Here is a 16748-nt window from a genome sequence, read left to right on the forward strand (position 1 = left end):
AAACTGTCTCTCAGAATATCAAAATTCGTCTGAGCTAACAAATCACTCATCTTCCTGCGACATCACTCAGAAAATTATTTACCCTCAGCCTGGGGACACACTCCATTTTAAAAATACGGGGAAAGGTTACGCCCCTTCCCATGTGGGCTATTTTGATTTCGAGTGTGTCCTAAGCACTGAGGATTGTCTAGGTTCTGTTACAGCCATACATAGACCTATAGCATACAGCTATATAATTGTTGATAGGAACCACACTGTCGTTGATAAATTTACTTATTTTGGGGGGGACAGTGTTACTCATTTCATGCAGCGAGTTGCTACCAAATGGGAAATTATCAGATCTACCCTCCACCATTATGAAATAGACATGTCTCTTGAGGATATGATCCATTTTAGGAGACAGACTCACTGCCAGTTTTGTGAGCAGGTATTTACCCCCTCCAATTTCAAGGTTCAACATCATGATCACTTTAGGGAAAAGCTCAATTATATTGGAGCTCTATGTAATTACTGCAACCTCCGCCACAAGAATGCTCTAGAGAGTTTAGTTCTAATTGCCCATAATATGTCTTATGACATGGGCTTAATTTTGAGGGAGTTTACCATGGATTCAAATATTAAGAGCAATATCCTCATGAGACAGGGGACGAAATATCTTAAGGTGGAAATAGGGAAGCTTAAATTTCTTGATTCACTGGCTTTTATTACAGGTAGTCTTTCATCCCTAGCAAAGACCCACATTGATTCAGCCAGCCCCTTAACATTCACTCACTCAATGATAGAGGGTTTGCCCAAAAAGAGTCACCACCTACTCTTAAAGGGTAAGCAGTTTTTCCCTTATGAATATACCACAAAAATCAGCTGCTTTAATGACACAACACTCCCTCCTATTGAAATGTTCTACAGCTCCCTAAACAAATCAGGTATAACTTTGGATGAATATAGACATTCTAAATTAGTATGGGAGGCTACAGGGTGTAGGACATTAAAAGACTACCTCCTCATTTATTTGAGGTGTGATGTAGGATTACTGGCTGACATTTTTACACACCACAGGGCAATTCTAAATGATATATATTCTTTAGAATTGACACACTATTGCAGCCTCCCAGGGTACTCCTACGACTGCTTCCTGAAAAGTAGTAGAATATCGTTGGAGTTAAGTGCAGATGTGACGTTGCACAATCTCTTATCACAAAACATACGAGGGGGTTTTACAACTGCAGTTAGGAGTTATGTCAGAGCTAACAACCGCTATGTCAACCCATCTTTTAACCCCCAGGAGGATAGGTCTTCATTCTTACTTTATCTCGACTTTAACAGCCTCTATGGGAGTTGTATGACTAGGAAATTGCCCCATGGGGGACTTAGGAGACTTTCATCTGATGAGATGAACTCCTTCATTAGCGGGGGGAAGATAATGACAGAACAGCCTTTCTCTTCTAACAAAGGGTACTGGCTCTTAATTGACACCAAACTTTTAAGACCCGAAATAGCTAGACTAACAGACGATCTGCCCCTTTGTTTACACCATAGGGGAATAAGTATGGAGGATATCTCACCATTTAGTAGGGGACTTCTGGAAACAAATAACATCACACACCTCCCCCCCAAAAAACATCAAACTGGTTGGAGATCATCTCCCCAAAAAACATTATTTCATATCTCTTCACCTTTTACAACTATTTATTGAATTAGGACTTGAAGTGGAAACAATACATGCAATTTACGAGTTCCACCAGTCAGATTTTATGGCAGAATTTGTTAACACCAACGTTAACAATAGAAATGCCTCCAGCAGTAATGATAGGAAAACACTCTTCAAATTACTGACGAACAGTGTTTTTGGTAAAACGCTACTGAATCCAGCTCGTTATGCCATTGACACCAAACTAGTGACTTCAGCTAGGGTCTTTTTACGAGAGGTGAAGAATCCCCGCTTTAAACGAATGGTGCATTTAGGCGACAATAAATTATTGTCTGTCAGTTCCAGACCATTCATTAAAATTACTCATCCTAATTACATTGGGTTCCAGATTCTTGAGCTAGCAAAATACAGCTTGTACCATTTTTGGTACAGGGTACTTAAGAACCACTATTCAGATAGGGTACAACTGGTGTATAGTGATACAGACAGTTTCATTTTCTCCTTACTAGCTGAAGATGTCTTTAATGAGATGGGGAAAGAACCCCTTAGTTTGTGGATGGATACGAGTAATTTTCCTGAAACTCACCCCTTGTATGATCCTTCTAAAAAGGGTGTTTTAGGGCTGTTAAAGTCAGAGGTGTCAGATAAACACATCCTTGAAGTTGTGGCACTCAAGCCCAAAATGTATAGTGTGCTTTTGCTTGACAATAAAAATTCCATCACCGCTAAGGGTATCCCCCGAGCTGTGCAAAGATCTTTAACACATAACCACTTTAAAGAGACCCTTCACAGTAATGGTGTAGTAAATACTTTTAATTACTCACAAATAAGAAACATAGGGGGGCAGATGGCAACCACATTCAATACTAAGAGGGGTTTAAGTGCATTTGATGATAAGCGCTTTTACCTAAATAAATACACTAGCCTAGCGTATGGTCACCCAGACATACCATCCGACCCCCACCCCAACACCTCAGCCCAAGGAATGTCCACCGAGAGTGAAGGTGGTGACGTCATTGAACCACAAGGAGAGGAAGGACAACGCCCCACCAGCGAGAGTGAACCCTATGACGTCAGCAGTCAGTCACCTGAGGGAGGCGCACTACATCCCATTCACTCTCTGGGAGATGATGAGTCATCGTCTTCGCCCCAGGAGGAGGAGGAGGAGGAGGGGGAGGAAGACCCCACAACGGACTTGTGGGCGAGAAGGAGAGCTCTTGTTAATAAATATTATGTGGGGGGAGATGACCTACAATACGACTATGTTTAACCCTATGTACTTTGATAATATAATCTATAAATCATCAGGATTATTTCTTTTTCTCCTTCTTTAAGTATAAAAGCTTAAAATATATCCAACTTAAAAACAACTAAGGGAGGCTGGTCCCTCTTACGGTACACTCAAGGTCATCAAGTATGAGGAGGGGTGGTGAGGGGGGGCCACCCCTACTGCGAGGATCCTGTTTTTACACCTGTCCCATAGAGGGAGGGAGGGGGGGGGGTTGTAACTACAGCTCACCTGAGTGTTTATTATACAAATATACTGTCATACTTTTCTGTATAAATGAACATGAGCATGAACATAGCGACACATAATAGATACCTATCTTCACTATTTTACGATTGTTGCTGCCCCACACCTTGGGCGACCTAATATGGGGTGGCTCTAAGTGGCACCCCGCCTCTGATTTTCTTATCTGATTACCCTTCATAGGCAGCTACTTTACTGTAAATGAACATGACCATAGTGGCACATAATAGATACCTATCTTCACTGTTTTTTTCGACTGCTACCACTCACACCTTGGGTGACCTAATATGGAGTGGCACTATGTGGCTCCCCGCTTCTGATTTTCTTATCTGATCTACATACATAGGTGGGGCTATCTGTCACCAAAATATCTACTCATAAAGTTTAAACACTTATTGTATTAACCAATGTTTATCTTGTAGCCTTTAAATATAATAAGGCACAACAAAACATAACAGGAAGGTGATTTGTCCAAAAGAACATGGTGACCAAAAGAACATGGTGACCAAAAGAACATGGTGACCAAAAGAACATGGTGACCAAAAGAACATGGTGACCAAAAGAACATGGTGACCAAAAGAACATGGTGACCAAAAGAACATGGTGACCAAAAGAACATGGTGACCAAAAGAACATGGTGATCGAAAGAACATGGTGACCAAAAGAACATGGTGACCAAAAGAACATGGTGACCAAAAGAACATGGTGACCAAAAGAACATGGTGACCAAAAGAACATGGTGACCAAAAGAACATGGTGACCAAAAGAACATGGTGACCAAAAGAACATGGTGACCAAAAGAACATGGTGACCAAAAGAACATGGTGACCAAAAGAACATGGTGACCAAAAGAACATGGTGACCAAAAGAACGTGGTGACCAAAAGAACGTGGTGACCAAAAGAACATGGTGACCAAAAGAACGTGGTGACCAAAAGAACATGGTGACCAAAAGAACATGGTGACCAAAAGAACATGGTGACCAAAAGAACATGGTGACCAACAGAACATGGTGACCAAAAGAACATGGTGACCAAAAGAACATGGTGACCAAAAGAACATGGTGACCAAAAGAACATGGTGACCAAAAGAACATGGTGACCAAAAGAACATGGTGACCAAAAGAACATGGTGACCAACAGAACATGGTGACCAAAAGAACATGGTGACCAAAAGAACATGGAAGCTGTATTGGAGGTGGACCTAAACAGTCCCTCTAATGCGTTGTGTGAGCTTTTCTTCGAGGATAAGGGTTCCCCTCTTCCAGCCATAGGTGGTACTCCCTTATTAATTATATATATATATATATATATATATATATATATATATATATATATATATATATATATATATATATATACATATGTCGTACCTAGTAGCCAGAACGCACTTCTCGGCCTACTATGCAATGCTCGGTTTGCCTAATAGGCCGAGTGATTTTTTTTATTTGCCTACAAACAAATTCAATTTGTTTATTTGCATTATTATTATTATATTATATTATGTTCATATATTATTGACTTGGTTATGTTAATTTAGGTTAGGTCGGCCGGCCGAGCGGACAGCACGCTGGACTTATGATCCTGTGGTCCTGGGTTCGATCCCAGGCGCCGGCGAGAAACAATGGGCAAAAGTTTCTTTCCCCCTATGCCCCTGTTACCTAGCAGTAAAATAGGTACCTGGGTGTTAGCCAGCTGTCATGGGCTGCTTCCTGGGGATGGAGGCCTGGTCGAGGACCGGGCCGCAGGGACACTAAAGCCCCGAAATCATCTCAAGATAACCTCAAGATAGGTTAAGATAGGTTAGATTAGGGTAGGAAGGGTTGGTTTGGTTCGGACATATATCTACGTTAGTTTTAACTCAAATGAAAAAGTTTTTACTCATTCGTAATGAAATGGATAGCTTTATCATTTCATTAGAAAAAATTTGGAAAAATACATAAATTCAGGAAAACTTGGCTTATTAGGCAAATCGGGCGTTGCATAGTAGGCCAAGTATTGTATTCTAGCTAGTAGGTACAACATATATATATATATATATATATATATATATATATATATATATATATATATATATATATATATATATATATATATATATGTATATATATATATATATATATGTATATATATATATATATATATATATATATATATATATATATATATATATATATATATATATAAATATATATATATATATATATATATATATATATATATATATATATATATATATATATATATATATATGCGCACGGATAAGTAGCAACCCTTCACTGTATACCACAGTAGAGTTTTCACTCTACCTTCTCACTCTTCTGACTTATTGTGTCGTGAGGTGCATTTCATGCAGCCTGTCCTCGTAACTCATGCCTCTTAGTTCTGGGACTAGCTTAGTGGTATACCTTCTGAACTTTTTCAAGTTTCGCCATGTGCTTGACAAGGTACGGGATGTGTGTTTGTGTGTGTGTGTGTGTATGTGTAATTTCTTTTTGGGTTTGTATAGTTCAGTTTCAGTTCCTGAGCCTCGCCATCATGTTATTATAAGGCTTTTGTATTTATTTTAAACTTCATGAATAAATATTTTACTCCACATACACTCGGCTTTTATAGGGATAAAGTTTCTTAACTTTTTCTGCTTCTAGTTTATTCTAATTATTTATTGCTACTTTTCTAACATTTGCACTCTTATGACTATGTTGTATGTTGCAATCATGTTACTTTATTTATCATTCCTAACATGAAAGATTAAATTTGATTTTAACAAGCTGTATACAACTTTAAAAAATGTCATCCAACAGCACCAGTTGTGCTTACCAAAAATGGTCCACAGGACACATTAGTCGCTGAAGCTCATCTGTGATTAAGGTGATTAAATATCACCTAATAAAAGTTTGATAATAGGATGAGGACGTCTCTTCCCCAAGGCTTCTAATCATTTGCTTTACTCGATGAATCGTTTGGGGCATTAAGAGAGATACATTTTTCTCACACCAGGTCTCCATATTATTATTTAATTTAAGATCTGTCTGGAGAACTGTCCGGTTTGCTCTTTTCTATTATGATCTTTGTCATTAGTTCTGCATCATCATAAATCATCGACTTCAATGAGTTAAATAATTTGTAAGAATTTTGTTATAAAATTAGTGCGGTTTAAATTATGATTCTAATGGCTTCTCAGCCTCTTCTCTAAACCAGTTTTTGCTCCTCGAATTGTGACTATTTAGGATGGAAGAGGTAATCTGCGATGTATTACGTGACTCTCCTAGTTACACTTCCTTGCCCTCAAGTTTTTGTTCAATTCAACTGCTCTTTGGCTTGTAAAGGACGTAAAGGATCCGCACTCTCTTACTTCCCCACTTTCTTCTTTGCCATATCATTCCATTAATGAATACCAACCTGGCATTATTTCCAACCGAGGTAAATCTGTGCCTAAAACTCTATACCAACGAGGTCCATCTTTTCTAAGTTACCGGTTCATATTTTCCTTATTAGTTGTCAAAGGGCTTTAAAGTGGGGGTTTTCAACATTGTTTGTCCCCTGCACCCTCTCCAACATGTGTTAAGATGACACTTCCCCATTTCCAAGATGGTCTGACTCATAAGGAGCACTCCAAGTAATATGCATATAACGTTCAAGACTTTATTTTTTGTCTGTATTGGATTATTTGTCTAGCTTAGTTTTACGTATTTAATGGCAATATAAAATGTTAATGGATTTTAAAACTTGAATGAAACTTATCATGTATGTTCTTAACTAATTACTAAACAGACTAAACTGAAGAATTTTAAAAAAAAATAATAGAATGCCAGGATAGTCTTACTCAATTTATCATATGAAGATTAGTCAGTGAGTAACCCGTGGTCATTGTTTTGTCTGGAGATTCTTGGCTACGGAGAGAAGTGCTTTAAAGGTCACAACGAAGGTCATGTTCAACCTCCAGTCTACTTCACTTCTTCGTGTTCACTTGCAGCAGAGTTGAAATGCCTGTCGACACAAATGCAAGTAATGCATGGGATAAATTTTTCTGCCATTTTTGGCCAGGAATCGGTCATCAAGGGCCAGAATTCTGTGGTTGATTTCTCTTCGAACTGTTGCTCCTCAGTTAGTCTTTATTTCCTGAAATTCTTCTTGACTATCATATCATATTGACTTCTTGATTATCATATTTCCAACTGATAATTTGAAGGAATTTCGCACTAAATACAACTCCTTTTCATTAAGGGATGGGAAATATCTGCTTTATTCGTATCAAATTCAATTCCTTGCAGAAGGAAGTGAAATAATTAATTAATTATATTTTTTATTATAATAATAATTATTTTGATTAATAATTATCACTCATCCTTCTGCTTGGTCATGAAGGAAGCCGGCCTCGGGTGAAAGAGGGTTGAGATGATCTCTGTCCCGTAGGTGCGGGACTGGGACGTCCACCTCCTGGGACTCGTGCGGCCCAGGCTCTGCTTCAGGAGGCTGGGGTGGTTCTTCTCCGGCCCAGACCACGGCGGTCTCAGGGTAAGGAGTCTCTGTGCCTTCTTTTTCCAATTTCGAGGTCATCTTCTGAGCTGGAGCCCCCGGGGCAGTTCGTTGATGACTTCATCCTCGTTCTGACAGTTCATGCGACGGCGCTGGAACCAATCGAATTGGCGTTTGCCTTTTCATTGGAGACTATCGGCGCCTTGGAGCGGGGGGTGGGGGGGGGACCTGCTGTATGGGTGACAGCTTCTTCCCCATATCAACCTACCCTTGCTTTGCGCCCTGGAGAGGCCACTCCAGACTGACATCCAGAGCACAACTCCATAGTCTCCTAAGACGGATGGATGCCTACCACTAATGCCGCTTATACCATCCCGTGGGCGGTGGTGGAACGGGTTACACAAGTACTGCCAAATGCTGCAAAAATATTTTTTTGGGATATTACAGAAACAGTTGGTCATTGCCACAAGCATCAAGAACTAACGTCAGTTTCTCAAGTATTGCAGCAAATTCAAATCTTGGCCTATTCCTTCCTGTTTTCGAGCTTGATCATTAATAACGCTTTCAAAGAAATCATTAATTTTAAGATTGTGTCCATTCCTTGCATCCGAAAAATCAGTTCATTAAATTACTGAAAATTTTCAACCAAATAGATAAGGCACATCATTTATTTTTTTCCTTTCCTGTCTCCAGTTTTACGACTTCAGTAATCTTCAGTAAGATAAATCTTCAGTAAGATAAAAAATAAATCTTCAGTAAGTAATTCTTCAGACTTCAGTAAGAAGCTTCAGTAATCCTGTGGTTCATTTCTTCGATCCTCCTATTGAATCCAGTTTCAATTTTTTGACCGCATTCCAATGACGTTCACAAAAGCTTTTGTTCATTTTTTTTTAAGTTACGGATGCAAATGTTTCATCAATTTCTGTGGTTCATAGAGTCATGTGACGAAGCTTTGCTACTTATAACACATTAAGGCCTTTTTTCTCCAGTGATGACGACGGATGTGAATACATATTCAAAATATTAAAAATTGCAGCCTCTAATTTTACACTCATGATGGCCTCCAAAATTTATAAATAAAAAATATATAAATAAAAAATATATAAAAAAATGCTAATTTTATATTTCTAAACATAAAAAGTTAAATATTTATTTTAATTTTTAATGTTATCAGTGACATACAATAAAGTATGATATCTTGTAGGTTATGTACAACCTGCAGAATTGTAGTTCACAGACAAATAAATACATGTTAAAGTTGGAGCCTATGGTCCCCGTGTCCCCATCCTCCACCACACCCCCTCCGCCAATTGAGACGCCTTTCCCTCCCCATCCCAAGGAAGAATCTTCCATGGGATGGGGGTGAGTATTCAAATTCTCTGAATGATTAACGACTGGCTGCCTTCTTTATAACAGCACACGATTTCCAGCTTAGTGTTAGTTGACTGCTGTTCCGTGGAAGTTGTAGGATATAATAATGTCAATAGATTTTGTGTTGCATTTTTGTCTTATTATTTGATCTAAGGTAAGGGCTCATTAGTAATGTTAATGATGCTCGTGGGGAAGCTGTAAGCTGAGAGTTAAAGTCAGATCATATGAAGCCTTAGCCTTGAAACTCTCACGCTCTATCTATCTGTCTCTCTCTGTCTCTGTCTCTGTCTCTCTCTGTCTCTGTCTCTGTCTCTCTTTCCTCTTTCCTTCCTAAGCAATCTCCTCACCATCTCACTCTCACACGGTACGGATTTCACCATTTTCCCACTCACCAGCTCCGTCCTCTTCACAATTTCCATCAAAATACACACCAAAGAAACTTTAGAAAATTGAGAAGAAAATACACTGCTGGAACAAGCCCAGCAGGATATACTGGTGGTTCTCGTTTTGGTATACATTCTCATTTTTTCTTCTCTGCAGTGTGAATGGAGGAACAAAGTGAACATAGCATGATTGATGAAGAGGTTGGAAACATCACTCCGAGGCATAGACGGAGGGCATGTTCCAATATCTCTTTCATCATCTAAAAAAAATATTATTTGAATATTTCTGGAATGAGGTTTCTACGACCCCCAAAAATTGTTTTGGTACGAATGTATTCGTGCTGTGTAAACATTGGCAATACATCATATGAAATATAGAATATATTTCTTGAGTATATTGTGCCAAATTATAGTCATTATACAGAGCGCTGGATAACAAGGTATGTGATTCATTATTTTTTTTGAACGTCAATATAGCATACATGCTCTGAATATGTAGTCAATATGCTGCTTTGATTTTTGTTAAGAGTTATATATATATATATATATATATATATATATATATATATATATATATATATATATATATATATATATATATATATATATATATATATATAACACAAATCAATGGGTACATTGCGTATTTTCTCTTCTTACTTCTGTGTTGGTTCGGGGTCATGAAGTGGGTATAATATAATTATGTGTTAATTAGCTGTTGACTGCTGGTGTTGACTTTTTGATGTGTAGTGCCTCGCTGATGTCGGCTCTCCTGCTATCGCTATATCTATCGATAATTTCTGTGTTGCTTGTTAAGATTTCTCTGGTGATGGTCTGGTTGTGTGAGGAGATTATATATTCCTTGAGGGAGCCTTGTTGTTTGTGCATTGTTAATCGCCTGGAAATAGATGATGTTGTCTTGCCTATATACTGAGTTCTTTGGGGCTGACAGTCCCCAAGTGGGCATGTGAAAGCATAGACGACGTTGGTTTCTTTTAAGGCGTTCTGTTTGGTGTCTAGAGAATTCTTCATGAGTAGTTTGGCCGTTTTCTTGTTTTTGTACTAAATTGTCAATTGTATCTTCTAATTTGTGCCTGTGGGGATAACGTTCCTATTAATAATATATTTCAGGACACTTTCCTCTGTTTTATGAGCCGTCGAAAAGAAGATCCTGTACAACAGATTAATTGGAGATACAAGTGTTGTGTTAGTTGACTCTTCAGAGGTTGCATGGTGTTTCACCTTTCTTTTAAGGACGTCTTCAACATAAGCTTTAGAGAAGCCGTTGTTGACTAGTACCTGCCTAACCCTACAGAGTCCTTCATCGACTTGCTTCCATCCTGAGCTGTGAGTGTTCAAATTGAGTGCGTCCATGAGTAAGCCATCAGTAAGATTTTTCCGTGCATAAATATCTTGCCACTGTCGTCACATGATGAATTAGTTATAATGGTTGTATTCATATAATTTACAATATTCTTCATATCTTCTGATTCAGTTGGTGCACAGTCAAGTGCATAGTAACGGTCTATGTTATTTACTGTAGCATGTCATTGAAATAGATGTTCCACAGGAGTAGTCCCGTAACACTGGCCTGGAGTACACTTCATTCTGTGCTAAGTTCGCGGTTATTGACTTGGCGCTTTCTTCTGATAATTCTCTTTCTCTCACGGGAGGAAAGGTTGTTTACAAAAACCCAAAGGGTTCGTTTTCTTAAGTAGGTTTAATGAGGTACAAAAGATTACCATCATCTCCGAGTTTCTTTAATCTGCACACCAGTTCTCTGTGACCTGAGCCACACTTTCTCATATGCTCAAGCATTTTCCAAAGCAATGACATATTTATCCTCTTCACAGTCGAGATTCTTATTTCATTTTGCAGTCAACTGTTGTAAAATATCCGATGCTTCTGTTACCTACAGAACCAAATGGCTTGCTACTTAGAGAATATTTTTCTTCGAGGACTTTTCTAATATCTCATCACGAATTTTTCAAGGCGCTTTCCGATGAATGAGTGTGAGGATTTATGCCAATAGTTTTCTAAAGATGTCTTGCTTTACTGTGTGCAGACTTCTTGTGCCGACGTCTGCAACATTATATTTCTTTCAGATCAGAGGCAAGGTTGTGTGGTCAGTGCAAGCGTGCAAAACCAGTGGTAAGTGAAAGTTAACATCACTGAAGGATGCCAGGATCAGCCATAGGAACTTGCCGACATGCGCGTCAAGTAGACAGTTTGTAACGTTTTCTGCGTGATTTTACAGGAAGATAAGCGCGGATTTTCATATTGGAAAGTAGCTGAGAGAGAGCTCTCACTGGCTCAGTAATATGCATCCTTCTTGCGAAATTACAACCAACAGGTGGAGCTATCGCAGTAGAACTGTTACCTATAATGAGGAGGGCAAGCCAGAAGAGGTCAAGCCAGAGGAGGACAAGCCAGAGGAGGTCAAGCCAGAGGAGGACAAGCCAGAGGAGGTCAAGCCAGAGGAGGTCAAGCCAGAGGAGGTCAAGCCAAAGAAGGTCCAGCCAGAGGAGGTCAAGCCAGAGGAGGTCAAGCCAGAGGAGGTCCAGCCAGAGGAGGTCAAGCCAGAGGAGGTCAAGCAGAGGAGGTCAAGCCAGAGGAGGTCAAGCAGAGGAGGTCAAGCCAGAGGAGGTCAAGCAGAGGAGGTCAAGCCAGAGGAGGTCAAGCCAGAGGAAGTCAAGCCAGAAGAGGTCAAGCCAGAAGAGGTCAAGCCAGAGTAGGTCAAGCCAGATGAAGTCAAGCCAGAAGAGGTCAAGCCAGAGGAGGTCAAGCCAGAGGAAGTCAAGCCAGAAGAGGTCAAACCAGAAGAGGTCAAGCCAGAAGAGGTCAAGCCAGAGGAGGTCAAGCCAGAGGAGATCAAGCCAGAGGAGATCAAGCAAGAGGAGGTCAAGCCAGAGGAGGTCAAGCCACAGGAAGTCAAGCAAGAGGAGGACAAGCCAGAGGAGATCAAGTAAGAGGTCAAGCCAGAAGGGGTCAAGCCAGAGGGGGTCAAGCCAGAGGAGGTCAAGCCAGAGGAGGACAAGAACTTAGTTGGCATGAACTTGAAACCGGCCATATACTGCAGGAATGTTGACGCCATTTTTACACAGGAACCTGATGTCAGACATCTGCAGGAGCTGAAGGAGGCATTCGAGCAGAATTTTGTGTTGAGTTTCACTTACGAGATGGAGAAGGATGGGAAGCTGCCCTTTCTAGATGTAACAGTCATGGAAAGGAGCGGAGGTTTCCACACTGCAGTCTTCACTAAGGAAACAAACATAGGAATGTGCCTAAATGCCAACAGTGACTGCCCAGACAGGTACAAGAGAAGTGTTTTCAACGCTTACGTCGACCGTGCTCTCAGCCACAGCTCAGGATGGAAGCAAGTCGACGACGAACTCAGAAGGGTAAGGCAGGTCCTAGTCAACAACGGCTTCTCCAATGGTTTCGTTGAAGACATCATAAAAAGGAAGGTGAAACGCCATGCAACCTCTGAAGAGTCAACTAACACAACACCTGTACCCCCTATTAGACTATTTTACAGGAACTTCTTTTCCACAGCTCATAAAACGGAGGAAAAGGTCCTGAAAGATATTGTTAATAGGAACTTTATCCCTACAGACAAAAATCAGAAGATACAACTGACGATTTACTATAAAACTTAAAAAAACGGCCAACCTACTCATGAAAAACTCTCCAGACACAAAGCACAATGCCTTCAAATGCCCACTTGGGGACTGTAAGCCCCAAAGAACTCAGCATATAGGCAAGACAACTACATCTCTTTTCTGGCAATTAACAATGCATAAGCAATATAGCTCCATTAAGGAACTTGTAATCTCTTCCCACAACCAGACCATCACCAGAGAAGTATTAACAATCAAAACAGAAATCATCGATAGATACAGCGATAGCAGGCGGCTTGATATCTGCAAGGCACTACACATCAAAAAGTCAACACCAGCAATCAACAGCCAATTAATTCACAACTATATTCTACCCACTTCAAGACTCCGTACCAATATAGAAGCATCAAGAGGAAGTATGGGCCAATAGGCCCTTTGCAGTTACTTCCATTCTTCCCTCTCATTTATCCAAATAATACCCATTGTTCCGTGTTCTGTCTTGTGTTGGTCAAAAGTTTGTTCACCTCATCCAAAACTGTTGCAACATATCACCTCACTCAAATGCGTATATATAAGACAAGCTGTTTAGTGTTAGAATAAGCAAAACTCTGTTAAGTGTTTTCAGGTTACAGTTGTGTGTGTGTAAACTAAAGTCTTTGAAAATGTAATAAGTTATTACGAAACGCGTTTAAGCGTCGCGTCAGACTAGAAATAAAAATGAATTTTGGAGAAGTGATTTTTCAATTACCATCGACAAGACTGCTATCAAAATAAACTAATATATATATATATATATTAGTATATTTTGGTAGCAGTCTTTCCTGTAGACATATATTATTAAATATGACCAAAAAGTAAGATTAATAATTCTAACACGAATTTTCTCAATCTTTCGTACATTACGCTTCACTGTTGGAGGTAAATAAAAAATCACTTCTCCAAAATTCATTTTTATTTCTAGTCTGACGCGACACGGGCGCGTTTCGTAAAACTTATTACATTTTCAAAGACTTCACAAATACACAACTGATTAGAACTTACGTATCTCTGCTATTATATGTACATTTGAGTGAGGTGGGAGGGATGATGTGGCATATAGTGACGTGGCATTAACACAAGACAGAACATGAGGGGATATTAATAGGGTATTAAAAGTATCAACACAAGACAGAACAGAAACAATGGGTATTGAATAGAAGTGTTTGTAGAAAGCCTATTGGTCCATATTTCTTGATGCTTCTATATTGGAGCGGAGTCTTGAGGTGGGTAGAATATAGTTGTGCAATAATTGGCTGTTGATTGCTGGTGTTGACTTCTTGATGTGTAGTGCCTCGCAAACGTCAAGCCGCCTGCTATCGCTGTATCTATCGATGATTTCTGTGTTGTTTACTAGGATTTCTCTGGCGATGGTTTGGTTATGGGAAGAGATTATATGTTCCTTAATGGAGCCCTGTTGCTTATGCATCGTTAAACGCCTGGAAAGAGATGTTGTTGTCTTGCCTATATACTGGGTTTTTTGGAGCTTACAGTCCCCAAGTGGGCATTTGAAGGCATAGACGACGTTAGTCTCTTTTAAAGCGTTCTGTTTTGTGTCTGGAGAGTTTCTCATGAGTAGGCTGGCCGTTTTTCTGGTTTTATAGTAAATCGTCAGTTGTATCCTCTGATTTTTGTCTGTAGGGATAACGTTTCTATTAACAATATCTTTCAGGACCCTTTCCTCCGTTTTATGAGCTGTGGAAAAGAAGTTCCTGTAAAATAGTCTAATAGGGGGTATAGGTGTTGTGTTAGTTGTCTCTTCAGAGGTTGCATGGCTTTTCACTTTCCTTCTTATGATGTCTTCGATGAAACCATTGGAGAAGCCGTTATTTACTAGAACCTGCCTTACCCTACAGAGTTCTTCGTCGACTTGCTTCCATTCTGAGCTGTGGCTGAGAGCACGGTCGACGTATGCGTTAACAACACTCCTCTTGTACCTGTCAGGGCAGTCGCTGTTGGCATTTAATCACATTCCTATGTTCGTTTCCTTAGTGTAGACTGCAGTGTGGAAACCTCCGCTCTTTTCCATGACTGTTACATCTAGAAAGGGCAGCTTCCCATCCTTTTCCATCTCGTAAGTGAAACGCAGCACGGAACTCTGCTCAAATGCCTCCTTCAGCTCCTGCAGATGTCTGACATCAGGTACCTGTGTAAAAATGTCGTCAACATACCTGCAGTATATGGCCGGTTTCAAGTTCATGTCGACTAAGACTTTTTGCTCGGTGGTACCCATGTAGAAGTTTGCAAACAGGACACCTAGGGGAGAACCCATGGCGACCCCATCTACTTGCTTATACATGTGCCCATCCGGGCTCAAGAAGGGTGCCTCTTTAGTACAAGCTTGGAGTAGTTTCCTTAGAATATTTTCGGGTATGTCAAGAAAGTAGATATAAACAAAATCGAAGATGTGTAAGTTCTATTCAGTTGTGTATTTGTAAACTAAAGTCTTTGAAAATGTAATAAGTTTTACGAAACGCGCTCGTGTCGCGTCAGACTAGAAATAAAAATGAATTTTGGAGAATTGATATTTGAATTACCTCCAACAGTGAAAAGAAATGTACGAAAGATTGAGAAAATTCGTGTTAGAATTATTAATCTTACTTTTTCGGTCATATTTAATAATATATGTCTACAGGAAAGACTGCTACCAAAATATACTAATATATATATATATATATAAATATATATATATATATATATATATATATATATATATATATATATATATATATATATATATATATATATATATATATGTGATCATTGTTGCATATATATATATATATATATATATATATATATATATATATATATATATATATATATATGTCAACAAGTCCACAAACTAGACTTGTGGACCTGGGTCTGAAACGAGTCGACCTGGGTCCGGTACGAGTTTACCTTGGTTCGAAACGAGATGATTTGGGTACGAAACGAGATGATTTGGGTACGAAACGAGTGGACCAGGGTTCGAAACTGGTGGACCTGGGTCTGAAACGAGTGGATCTGGGTTCGAAACGAGTGGACTGGGATCCGAAACAAGTGGACCTTGGTTCGAAACGAGTGAACCTGGGTCCGAAACGAGTGGACCTGGGTCCGATACGAGTTTACCTTTGTCCGAAACGTGTTGAACTTGGTACGAAACGAGTGAACCTGGGGTCGAAACTGGTGGACCTGGGTCCGAAACGAGTGAACCAGGGGTTCGAGACGAGTGGACCTGGGTCCGAAACGAGTGGATCTGGGTTCGAAACGAGTGGACCTGGGTCCGAAACGAATGGACCTTCGTCCGAAACGAGTAGACCTGGTTCCGAAACGAGTGGACCTTGGTATGAAACGAGTAGACCTGGGTCTGGAACGAGTGGACCTGGGTCCGAAACGAGTTTACCTTTGTCCGAAACGAGTGGATCTGGGTACGAAACGAGTGGATCTGGGTACGAAACGAGTGGATCTGGGTACGAAACGAGTGGACCTGGGTTCGAAATCCAAGGGAATGGTGAAGGGAATCGTTCCTACATTCCGTTTGTCACTAAATACACAAGAGTAAGCTGGAACGTACATATAAAACGAATTAGGTAAAGCTCTCAGGGCAAGAAATAAACCAATTGGTTTTAATACTTAACGATAAATGTAAATCCCAACATATATACGTCCAGAGTACGCCTCCGTGGGCTGTCCTCTGCAC

Source organism: Procambarus clarkii, chromosome 87 (assembly GCF_040958095.1).
Source record: "Procambarus clarkii isolate CNS0578487 chromosome 87, FALCON_Pclarkii_2.0, whole genome shotgun sequence".
Classification (NCBI taxonomy): Eukaryota; Metazoa; Arthropoda; class Malacostraca; order Decapoda; family Cambaridae; genus Procambarus; species Procambarus clarkii.